General features: G+C 42.7%; 1 long non-coding RNA gene across 3 annotated transcripts in view; it reads left to right on the forward strand.

Annotated features, from left to right (window-relative positions):
• Positions 1-708: 708 nt before the first annotated feature.
• LOC309362177 overlaps positions 709-13,086 on the forward strand; it is a 72,385-nt gene continuing 60,007 nt past the window's right edge. For 2 of the 3 annotated variants that reach the window (XR_014164840.1, XR_014164841.1), the window contains exon 1: positions 709-1,383. This is a non-coding gene — a long non-coding RNA (uncharacterized lncRNA). The remainder of the gene's footprint in view (positions 1,384-13,086) is intronic. The other variant, XR_014164842.1, reaches the window with a different exon arrangement.

The following is a 13,086-nucleotide window of genomic DNA, read 5'->3' on the forward strand; positions in this document are numbered from 1 at the left end:
ACAATTGTTTTTTGAGAAAAAGTTGGAAATGAGTGTGCTCGAGGCCTATGTTCTTGGGAGTGGTTCCAAGATGGATGCCAGACTAAAAGCTGCATAACAGAAATCAAAACCAGCTATTTCTCTTGTTTCTGGTGTAGCCTAGATCAGTGTTTCCCAACCTTGTGCCTCCAGCTGTTTTTGGACTACAATTCCCATCATCCCTTGCCACTGGTCTTGCTAGTCAGGGATGATGGGAGTTGTAGTTCCAAAACAGCTGGAGGCACAAGGTTGGGAAACACTGGCCTAGATCATAGCTGTCAACTTTTCCCTTGTCTTGCGAGGAATTCTATTCGGAATAAGGGAATTTCCCTTAAAAAAAGGGAAACGTTGACAGCTATGGCCTAGATACGTTATAGGAGTTGTAGGCCGAAACATCTAGAGGGCACCAGATTGGGGAAAGCTACTCTAAATATTAGTAGTGGTAGAATTTATTAATTTTCTATACTGCCCTTCACACAAAATATATAATATAATAATAGTACATGGAAAAAAAGACAAATACACCCCAAACACTTTAAAAGGCCATATAATGAATAGTAGCCAAAAAGGAATATTTTCACCTGGCAACTAAAGATACTCAACGAAGTCACCTGGCGAGCCTCCCCCTCAAATGGGGAGCAACCTCAGCAAAGGCCCATTCTTGTGTTGCCACCCTCTGGATCTCAAATCATTTCCAAAGCAAAAAAAAGGGGGATTTCTTGCTAGCCATTGAAGGATCATGTAGCTATCATGTTGAGATCACAGCATTATGTAATCAGTCATATTTGGCTTGGTGCTAGCAGCATGAAGCCAAATTAAATAGAGGGCAAGCTTCTTGTTTGCACTCTGGATGGGAGAAACATTTCACTCCATTTCCTAGGTCCAAACAATTATTGTCAAAATGTGGAGTGCATTTTGCAGGAAGTGTTTTTGTTTTGTGAAATGTGACCCCTACTATATTTTGGGCTCATCTCTACAATAGGCATGCCAGCAATGAACTATTATCTCTATTGTAGAGTCAGGGAGCTGTCCACTGAGATTTTCTGATGTGCAAGCCCTATGAAGTAAATGGGAACTGTGTACAAGAGCAGGGAACTGCTTCCGTTAGTTTCAAATAGGTTTGTATTGGATAGCCTCCCAGTGGATTATGTCCTCGGTGTATTTCATTTTCATTATTCAGTAAAGTTTCTTGAATCTATTCCCGGTGTCAGGTGGCGGCTGTTTCCTGAGATGCCTCTTTCCTGAACTTAAAACACGCACCCTGTAAAGAAGTGAAAAGTTTCTAAATAATTGGACAGATGTGTGCAAAACAGCAGAGTATTCCTGAACAGGAAATTGGAATTTGCACTACAAATCCCAGGAAAGGTCAGTCTCCTGATGGAATTGTGATATGTGTTAACAGGGGTTGGGGTGAGGGGAAAAAATGCTTGAGCATATCAAGGGATTGCAGAAGTGCAAAAATGTGCTGTCCCTTTGTGTTCTGTTTTTTTTTTGGGGGGGGGGACTTACAAAAAATGTATTTATTGCATTTATATATCACCTTTTCCTCCAGTGAGTTCAAGCTCATGTACATGGCTCTCACCTTCAAAGTTACTCCTCACAAGGTTACCCAGTGAGTTTCATGCATACGTTGAGATTCTAATCCTGACCTCCTAGGTCATATCTCAACACCAGGGCTGGTCCAAGAAGTTTTGCCACAGTAGGCAAAATGCCCCAGTGCTACCCTCACCCCCCATGCAAATCTGGGTACCTCTGCTCCCCTCCCGACCCCACCATCAAGTCATGACAAAGGTTCTTGAGAGCAGAAGCAGGCAAGGCCTAGGCAGTGCGGCCTACGAGGCCTACACAAATCTCTCAAGCCTAACTGTTAGCAGTAAAATGCTGTGCCACTGTGACTCGTGACTCATCTTGGGTTCCCTATAGATGTAACCAGCCATCTCTGTGGGCCTCAGTGCAGTGTGTGTGTGTGTGTCTCAGCCAGTATGTTGTGTTGTTTGCAGACAGAGCGGCTGCAGGACTCCAGTTAATCATTAATTCAGATCTGTGCCTCTGTGAAGAGTCAGCTAGTTATTATGAGCACTCTGTGTATGCTCTTTGGCTATGCTGTTTCTGAGCAAGTTTATTTTCTTCAGTAAAGTTTCATTCTGTTTATGAAGAAGACTCTGCGTTGATTAATTTACTGCTGCGCGACACATCATGCCCCATCATCACAATTGTACTCTCACCTGCAGCTGCGCCCATGCAGTGGCACAGAGCAGGCGGGGATGGGGCTGGTGCGTGTCCTGGGGTCATGGTGCGCCACCCACAGGGTCGTGGCGCGCGTCCTGGGGGTGTGGACGGCTGCCTGTGGGGACATGGCACCTAGTGCAGGCAGGGGGGCAGCCACTATGGCACCCCACTGGGATCGCGCTGCCGGGGGTGGTGCACTCCCCCCACATTCCTCTTCCTCCGCCACTGTGCCCATGCTGCCACCATGCTGCATTAGCAGTAGCAAGGGCAATGGGGCTGTGTTGTTGGCATGGGTGATGCTCCAGTGTGGCTGGCAGCACAATGGCAGGGGCAGGATCTGCCGCTTGAAGCAATGGATTTCACTTTGCCTAATGGATGGGCTGCCGTTCCTCAACACTCAGTTATACCACACTGACTCTTAATGGCAGAATCCGTCAGCAACTGATGCTTCTAATTGTTTGGCATTTCATGATGTATGGAGAGAAAAGCACAGGCCATTCTGTTGGCATCTAAAGCATTTCTTTCCGTCCCCCTTGTACTAAAAGTATTGACAATGGAGCCTGAAGTAGTTATCTCTAGTGAACAGAGAAGCATTTCTTTTCATGTGGGTGCCCTTAATGGTTCATAAATGTCTGCATAATAATACATCTGTTGACTTAACATTCATATTTATTTATTTTAACCATTCCTGTCTGTTACTTAAGTTGCTGTATGGTGCAAATTATTTGCTGCTCTGAAGAGAGAGGAGGAAAAATATTAGCTTATCTCTCGACTTTCCACCACAATCTCTTTGCATATTTTTCACTATGAAGCCTTTGCTTTTGTGCCTTTCAGAAACGATAGATTGTTCCAGCATTAACTGAAAATAATATGCAAACTGTACATTTTCATTTTAAGAGTGGTACAATGTAAAATATGGTCGTTCTAGGCAAGTTAAAATAACTGTTGATCATTCCCAAGTTTAACTACTGATCAACAATGGCTGGTAGGGCTGGCACCTAGAGCTTTCCAGTTAAGTTTGTTGCTTTTTAGAATGATTTCTATTATAGAACTGAATAGAGCAAAAGTATTTTGCTTTCCAAACCTTCCCATGCAGTCAATGAAACATGGAATTGATAGAAGAAGAGTGGTCAATATCCACTATTGGCAGTTCATTTGCACTGAAGGTGAGAGATTGCTAATCTTTTTAGAGGCTGGGGGCACATTTGGAATTTTGTGAGTGTCATGGGTGCTTGCCACAGAATATCTGATGTGGAGTGTGTGTGTGGCAAAACACAAAATGGCTGCCACATCAAAAAGAACAGAAAAAGAGACAGGGAAACAAAATGGTGTAGGCATGTCCCTGGGGGAAAGAGAAAGACACCTACATCAGCCACTACTGCACAGAGACAAGCTATTTGCACCTCAAAAAGGGAAAGGTGGGTGGGTGTCTAATCCTTGAATACAAAGAAATGTGGGCATATTTAAGGGGCATGTTAAGTGTAGGGGTAGCCAAACTAGAGCAAACAGAAACTGAGCAGGAAGCACAAACAGTCTCATGTACATTGTGGATTTTGCGGAAATATTTATTAAGACCTTTCTCAAGTGCAACAGAATGTACTGTTGGCCTGTTTGACATTGGGATGGATTGGTTTGGAAGATGGTGGACTCTCCTTCATTGGAGGTTGTTAAACACATGTTGGATAGCCATCTGTTAGGGATTCTTTAGCTGTGATTCCTTCATTGTAGAGGGTTGAACTAGATGACTTTTGGCATCCCTTCCGACTCTACAATTCTATGATTCTATGAAAAGCTCCAGGTTTGTTTGGTTTTTGTCTTTGGTGTTAGGGAAGGGGTAGTACCTCTGGTGGGGGACATGTTTCCTACCTCTGGTCTCCACTCTGCACTTAGCTCACAGCTGGGGCTCCTAGAAGCTGTCAGCATGCGACACTGGCAACACCAAACGAAAGGGTTTTGATTGGCTGGCTAAACCAAGTGAGGGTAGCCAATGGGTCTCAAACCTTTGGTGAGTTAGGGACTTCCCTTACATGTGAGCCGACAAGACCAATAGGGGGTCCAATGATTCAGAAGGCAGTTTGGAGCGAGGGGCAGATGAGGCTCATCAACCTAGGCAGGTAGCCAATCTAGGAAAAAGACAACTCTGATCCTAAACCTCCTCTGCCTTAAGGGACATCTTCAGGAGAAGAAAAGGCTAAACCCTGCACAGTCCAGAGGGGAGTCCCTGAGATGATTGGATGGCACCTTCTACGCCTCCTTCTGGCAACTCCTGCAGCCAAATGGATTGCTCTGCTTTCCTTTGGACCACATCAGCATGGCTAAGAATGGGATCTTGGTCATCTGGGCAGCTCAGGACCTCCCTACACACTGCCCAGACTTGCACTCCAGGGAAGTCATTTCAGTGCTGCTAATGCAGTGGTTTGTCTTCACCCCCAGAGGTGCACTCCATTGTCTCCCGAGACAGACAGATTCCAACAACAACAGTATTTCTCCAGATGGCAATGATGCACTGACATTGGGGAAGCATTGCAGAACAACTACTAAAGTGAAATGATGTATTGAGGGTCCGGTAAAAATCCTGTCATTGACATGTTGGCGAATCTGGAGGGGTCCATGATTCTGCTGGCTTGCAATATCTGCTGCTATGGTTTTCGGTTGCTATGACTGTTTCAGATTTGGTTAGACCTTCCCATAGCATTTTCCTGGCTGTGATGATCAGATCACCTTCACTCCAGATGGTTAACACAGTGGTGCTTTTTTGACTGTACAGTAGTAGCAATAGAACGAAGCAGGAACCATTAGGAGTTGTATAGAAGGAAACAAAAGCAAAAAAAGAAGCCCAGGTTTGTCGTTTTCTTATGAGTTGCACAGTGTGCCTTGCTTTTCGATTGAGGTCAGCCGTGTGCATAGTTCTATAATCCTCTGGGGCAAAATGCTCCTGTGGGCTTTGAAAGAAGAGTTGCTATCTGGCCCAGCCGTATAAGGATTCCATCAGTTTTATTTTTGTGCCACACATTGCTGATGCTGTATTATATAACTTAGTTTTAATGATGCAGTAAAACTCTGGAACAGGAAATGAATGGGCAGGAAAGTGATAGCTATTTAATACAGTTCTAAAGGTTGTAGGCTGGGTGATAATGCTGAATTTAATTACATTCACTCTGTCATAAACTATGATTGTTAGTCATAATATTATTGTACTCTGGTGTGTTTTAATCAGAACATTATTATTTTTTAAGTGCAGTGGACTGGATTTGCACTAAAGGCATAAGATTGTAAGAAGAGCTTTACTGGATCAGGCCAAAGACCTTATTACTCCAGCATCCAGTTTTTTCAGTGGCCAATCAGATGCCTACAGGAAGCCCACAAGCTGTATCATATCTTTTCTTTTAAAATTTTGTTATGATTTTCAGTTATATACATTTCAATAGTTTTACAATCATTTAAAAAATTCAAACTTGACTTCCTTCCACCTCTTTCTGCAGTTCCTTTAATTTTTTTATGTTTCCTGCATATTCCAGATTAACTTAACCTATTCATTTATTCATTTTGTTTTAATATATACTCTTATAAAACTGCAGGTTATGACAATAATCCTGCAAAGTTCTTATCTGTTTATTGTTTGTTTGTAAATATTCAATAAACCATTTCCATTCTTTTATAAAAATTGTTATATTGATTTCTTATTTTTCCAGTAAGTTTTGCCATTTCTGCATATTCCATAATTTTTTGGATCCATTCTTCTTTCGTCAGGACTTCTTCTTTCCATTTTTGGGCAAATAAAATGCTTGCCATTGCAGTCGCATATATGAATAAATTTATATACAGTTTGGGTAGTTCTCTGGCCCAATAATTACCAAAAGGAAAGCTTCTGGTGTGTTTGTTTTTGTACAAATATTATTTTAAACATCTTTTTCAATTCATTATATATCATTTCCCAGTAAGCTTTAACCTTGCTACAAAACCACTACATATCATTAAAAGTACCTTCTTTCTCTTTGCATTTCCAACACTTGTTTGATTTTGATTTACACATTTTTGCCAATTTACTTTGTGTTAGATACCATCGATATAACATTTTCATATAGTTTTCTCTTAAACCATAGCATGCTGTGAATTTTATATTCATATTCTACAATCATTCTCATGCTTCCATATCTATATTTTAAACAATATCTATTGACCAATGTATTGCTGAGGATGTTACTTGCTCATCCTTGTCTCCCATTCCAATAATACCCCAAGCTGTATCATTGGATAGGTGTGAAATGGAGTGGGAAAAGGAAGGGATTACTTAGATCTAATGGAGTCAGAAGCAGGGATGGTAGAGAAACTCACACCACTTTGTGTGAGAACTCCCAGAAGTGCAAGCTGGATTTTGAAGGGGCAGAGGAACCAGAGACCAAATTGCAAACATGCGCTGGATTATGGAGAAAGCTAGAGAGTTCCAGAAAGACATCTACTTCTGCTTCATTGACTATGCAAAAGCCTTTGACTGTGTCGACCACAGCAAACTATGGCAAGTTCTCAAAGAAATGGGAGTTCCCGATCACCTCATCTGTCTCATGAGAAATCTCTATGCGGGACAAGAAGCTACAGTTAGAACTGGATAGGGAACAACTGATTGGTTCAAAATTGGGAAAGGAGTATGACAAGGCTGTATTTTGTCTCCCTGCTTATTTAACTTATATGCAGAATTCATCATGCGAAAGGCTGGGCTGCATGAATCCCAAGCCGGAATTAAGATCGCCGGAAGAAATATCAGCAACCTCAGATATGGAGATGACACAACCTTGATGGCAGAAAGTGAGGAGGAATTAAAGAACCTTTTAATGAGGGTGAAAGAGGAGAGTGCAAAATATGGTCTGAAGCTCAACATCAAAAAAACGAAGATCATGGCCACTGGGCCCATCACCTCCTGGCAAATAGAAGGGGAAGAAATGGAGGCAGTGAGAGATTTTACTTTCTTGGGCTCCATGATCACTGCAGATGGTGACAGCAGTCACAAAATTAAAAGACGCCTGCTCCTTGGGAGAAAGGCGATGGCAAACCTAGATAGCATCTTAAAAAGCAGAGACATCACCTTGCCAACAAAGGTCCGTATAGTTAAAGCCATGGTTTTCCCAGTAGTGATGTATGGAAGTGAGAGCTGGACCATAAAGAAGGCTGATTGCCGAAGAATTGATGCTTTTGAATTATGGTGCTGTTCAGAGTCTTATGGACTGAATTATGGTGCTCTTGAGAGTCTTATGGACTGCAAGAAGCTCAAACCTATCCATTCTTAAGGTAATCAGCCCTGAGTGCTCACTGGAAGGACAGATCGTGAAGCTGAGGCTCCTATACTTTGGCCACCTCATGAGAAGAGAAAACTCCCTGGAAAAGACCCTGATGTTGGCAAAGATGGAGGGCACAAGAAGAAGGGGATGACAGAGGATGAGATAGTTAGACAGTGTTCTCGAAGCTACAAACATGAGTCTGACCAAACTGTGGGAGGCAGTGGAAGACAGGAGTGCCTGGCGTGCTCTGGTCCATGGGGTCACGAAGAGTCAGACACGACTAAACGACTAAACAACAACAACAACCTAATTTATGCTTTCTAAAACATCTATAAAATGCATGTATTAATGACAATAACATACAAAAATGCATTTTGTTTAGGGGAAAGTGCACCAGATTTTTATATTTTTAATATTTTTAATTTTTTTTTTGCATATTAGGAAGAATTGTATGCAAATAGGTATATGAGGAGAAAAATTCACACTAAAATGCTGATAAATTTCCAGAAGGATTCTAAAGAAAGAAATTAGTAAACTGATACGGAAATGTGAAGAACAGAACTGAAGTCTGTAAAAATGAGAAAATTGAGAGAAATCATAGCTGACAGATTTGCCCATCCCTAGTCACAATGAAGATGAGAGGCTTTAATAATTTGGGGTGTGGATGAATTGTTGCATGCTGTATTTACACACACACACACACTCCACAAAGTGAGCCTTGAATTAAGGTTGTAGCAATATCTGGTGCTTTATTTATTTTTAATTCCAAATGGCAAACAAGCAAATGTTTCCAAAGTTATTGCAGATCTGTGAAAATGAAAGAAACAGCTGTGACATCAGCCTTGGGAGCTTAAAACCTGAGATGTCTCGGTGTCAGTTGAGGATTGACTTATTGAAAATGTATATTGGTTTAGTAGCTTTCCAACTTCAAGGACAATCAAAAAGTCAGGTGAGGTGGGGGGAGAGTTAGGTTTCCTTTCTGGAACTAAAGTATGTGCGTGTACCTGTGATGGAAAGATACCTAGAGCTTATTGTTGAAGTTGGAAAGATACACGAGTGCTCTTGATTTTCTTTTAAGCTCCCTAGAACTGCTTATGACTATGATTTATTTATTCACTGTGTTTTTTATCCTCCTATTCAGCAGCTATGTGGTGCAGAAAATTTTCCAGTGATTTATTTTTCCACAGGAAAACTGTTTCATAAATTCATTAGTAACAATGAATGGATGGCAAATTTGGCAGTTTCAAAGTTTTTAGCTGTGCTTAATAAACACAAGTAAAGTAAGCTTGATGAGGTTGATCACTCTCTGGGGTATCAGGAAATTTTCTGATGCAAACTGATTTCTTTCTTTTTTTCCTGCTGCAAATTGCCCTATACAAATTGTCCTAATTTGCATAGGAGTTCCACCTGCCCTGAAACCCACATCACTGCTTTTCAGGCGATTTGAGAATTGTAATGAATGATTTATTCACATGGAACAGTGAGAATTTTATGGGTGAGTTGAGCTGCATCTACTAAAGCTGGCCATGAGCATCCTTAAGAGGTTGAATTTACGGAAGTGATTTTTCCATGTTGTTAGTAGCCCATTTTCATGCATTTACTCATCCTTGAAGAGGAAGTCTGGGGGTGGGTGGCAATATTCATATACAGCATTCCAAATTGGAACTGGAGAAGCTAGTGACTGTTTCAAGATATGTGTAGCTGTTGTTTTGTTTGGCTTTGTCTCTTTGGAGCAGAAGCTATCAGGTGCTACACTACAAGGTCATCACAGAATCATAAAGTTGGAAGGAACCACCAAGATCATCTAATCCAATCCCCTGCAATGCAGGAACATTTTGCAGACCTTCCAAGTGTCCCTATTTTCCAGAAGGTCACGCTTCCCTTTTTTAATCCGAGAAATGTTGGAGGGTATGCTTTTGTCCAAGAGACGCGGGTGGCGCTGTGGGTTAAATCACTGAGCCTAGGACTTGCCGATCAGAAGGTTGGCGGTTCGAATCCCCGCGACGGGGTGAGCTCCCGTTGCTCAGTCCCTGCTCCTGCCAACCTAGCAGTTCAAAAGCACGTCAACATGCAAGTAGATAAATAGGTACCACTCCGGTGGGGAGGTAAATGGCGTTTCCGTGCACTGCTCTGGTTCGCCAGAAGCGGCTTAGTCATGCTGGCCACATGACCCGGAAGCTGTACACCGCCTCCCTCGGCCAATAAAGCGAGATGAGCACTGCAACCCCAGCGTTGGCCACAACTGGACCTAATGGTCAGGGGTCCCTTTACCTTTACCTCCTTTACCTATGTTTTTGTCCAACATGTGCCTTGAACCCACAGCCTTGAAATTAAGAGTCTCAGGCTCTACCAACTGAGTTATATGCATGAGATGTTGAGGTTACAACTGAAAAACTAGCATGATCCTAGAAACAGCCCCTCAGAGGCCACTGAGGCCGTAGGAAGTCTGTGGAGGCAGAGCAAATGGCAGGTAGAGCCAACTATTTTTAGCTTTGTCCCCATCCTTATACCTGTTGACTTCAGCAGTTGGCAACACTGAAACTAAGGAGGAAGAAACTGACTAGCTGTGCCACCCACTGGCAGACTATAAAAAAAGATGGCAAGTAACTGGGGGCTGACTGAGGACAGACTGAAAATGGTGAGTCAGGGCCCCCCTTGCCCTAATGGACCATCCTCTTCTACAAGGACCAAGCTGACTAAGGTGTTCCACCTTCCTCAAATTCATAGGATCAAACAATGCAATAACATTTCTCTGCATGTTACTCTAGTGATATGCCACCTTACTTCGGGTTTGTTTCTTTGGCCAATTTCAAGTGCTGGTTTTGAACTTTAAATGCTCCAAATTGTCTGTGACCAGGACACCTTAAGGACCAGTAACTATCTACCTATATACCTGGATAGGAAACCTCCGGGCCCTGAGCCTAATTAGGTGAGCCAGCCCTCCCCATTCAGTCTGACAGGCCATTTTGGCCAAGCCATGCCCACCTATCAATCACCTGTTGATACGATATCACATGTGGGCTGTACCAAAAGAAACTTCAAAGAACAGCACAGGGTTCTTTAAAGCCCCTTTCAAAGAGCCCTGAATTGCACGATGAAGCCCAGGCAATCAGAGGTGTATTCGGACTTCCTAGTGCTGTGTCAACAGGTGACTGACAGGTCGGTAGCCCTACTCACCTGATGAACTTGGCCCACAGTGGGTAGGAAAGATACGAATATGGCTCACTGGTCAAGACCCAGTAGCCCACCCTTGTTATATATGAACTTGCTTGGTCATAATGTGACGAGTCTTGGCTGGCTGTGTAGATAGGGCCTTTTAAGTGCTGCCACATAGAAGTTCGAAAGCACCTCCGGGTGCAAGTAGATAAATAGGGACCGCTTACCAGCAGGAAGGTAAACGGTGTTTCCGTGTGCGGCTCTGGCTCGCCAGAGCAGCGATGTCACGCTGGCCACGTGACCCGGAAGTGTCTCCGGACAGCGCTGGCCCCTGGCCTCTTGAGTGAGATGGGCGCACAACCCCAGAGTCTGTCAAGACTGGCCCGTACGGGCAGGGGTACCTTTACCTTTACCTTTACATAGAATGGAACTGTTTCAGGGGGAAATTGGGGTAATAGATAATTTTGTGACCCTAAAGCCCAACCTGGTGATGTTCAGCTTGTTGGCTGTCACTTGTTTTGCTTTTATGAAGTTGCTGTTTCAACATGTTTATCATGTTGCTTTGTTTTATGATTGCTGAGCTGCCTTAGGAACCTAACGGGTGGCTTGCCATTACTAATATTTTAGATGCAGATTTCTATTAAATGTAAGCTGGCTCTCATTGACCTGACACATGAAACAGTGGGAATTTGTTTGGTCTTTTAACTTGATCTACTTCCCCCTATATTTTGCTTTCATTAAAATCTGGTATGGACTACTGTGATCCAGATAAAAGGATTGTGTTTCTTTTTTCCTGGTTTCTCTCTGTGTGTGTCTGCTGGGTCTATGCAAAGCCTAATTATCAGTTGCCATAATTTCCAGATTCGCTCAGAAGGAAAGCCTCTGCTTTGCGTCCCTTTATTTGTGTAGCTGGCTGCTGCTGTACCCAGAAATAAGGCAATAAATGCTTTTAGCTTCCATTGCTGCCAAGCAATATTCCGTTTGGAAATAATCCATTACTTAGCAAATACACTGCAAATATGAGGATGGCAAAGGTACAGCCATGAGATGAGACTACAATATTGGGGCTTTTGGATGTGGAGCTCTCTGGCCTTTGGATTCTATCTTTCATTTTTTAGGTACAAATGTGAATTTGATATAACTCTTTGTTGAAAGGATTCAGTTCCTTCCCCTGACAGTAATCCACCGCTTCGCTCTTTGTTCAAGGCTATAATTTATCTGCTTAACAGCAGCAACCATCTGTTAGAAAAAAAGGACTGAAACCAAAGCTTAGGTAGGGACAGAAAAAGAAAACAAAACCTGTATAGCAGCAAAGCAGGATTTGTAAAAAGAATGGTAGCAGAAGATTGTACGAAAGGTCCGTTTGAGAGCAAATGATTTTATTTTGGGGAGGCGACTCACAAGCTCAGTATGAATGCTATAAGTTAGGGGTGAGGAACCTCAGAACCTCAGCACCAGTTTGGTATATATATTGCAGTGGCATGCAGAAATAAATAGTGTGATAAAACTACTGGTTGAAAGAATAAAGAACGCTGATGGTATAATACTCCTGACAGACAAAGCCATTTACATGTGGTCAATATGGAGCAGTTAATACTAGCACAGACAAACAAAGGTTATGGGTAACTGAACTTGGAGAAGCCAGAAGGAAGTAAAGCTTGATAAAACAATCTACCAACAGGTATTTAATGAAGAATCAGCAAAAGAGGAATAGGCTGCTTCTCCCCACCACTCCCCAGTTCAGGTAACGTATTGCAAGGGCTGTTGCTTTATTCCCAGTGCTAAGCATGTTTACCTGGGTAGAAGAACGTGTCCCTGAATTGTGATATTGCCTCTTGCTTCTTTTGATGAAGAGGCTGTGTGTGCATTCACAGAACCTTCTGACTTTTGTGTGGCTGAATTGAAACCTACTGTACAAAGGTCAGGGTTGCACCCATTGCTCCACCCTTTTGGCCACTGTCCCTGCCCACCACTAGAATTCAGCCTCCAGAATCTTGCTCATGAAGGAATGTGTCAATTGTGGGATTAAGGATCCCTATCCCTGTTATAGGTAAACTGAGCATCTCAGGAATACCTGGAGCAGATCCACACCATATGTTTAAAAGCACATTCAATGTGCCTTTAAAGCACATTAGTTCCCCCAAAGAATACCAAGCACTGTTGTTTCTCCCTCACATAGATACAGTTCTCAGGCTACATTTCTAAGGTTCTTTGGTGGACGTCATGTGCTTTGAATGTGCATTGGATGTGCTTTTAAATGTATGATGCAGCTCAGCCCAAGGAAGAAAGTAGAAGGACAACACATATTGGAGGCCTCTGAATGACAGTTGCAAGAAATCACAAGTGGGGAGAGTGCTGTAATGCTCAGGTTTTGCTCTTGAGCTTCCTGTAGGCTTCCCCTGTTGACCAT

Source organism: Podarcis melisellensis (genome assembly GCF_964234715.1).
Source record: "Podarcis melisellensis genome assembly, chromosome: Z".
Lineage (NCBI taxonomy): Eukaryota > Metazoa > Chordata > Lepidosauria > Squamata > Lacertidae > Podarcis > Podarcis melisellensis.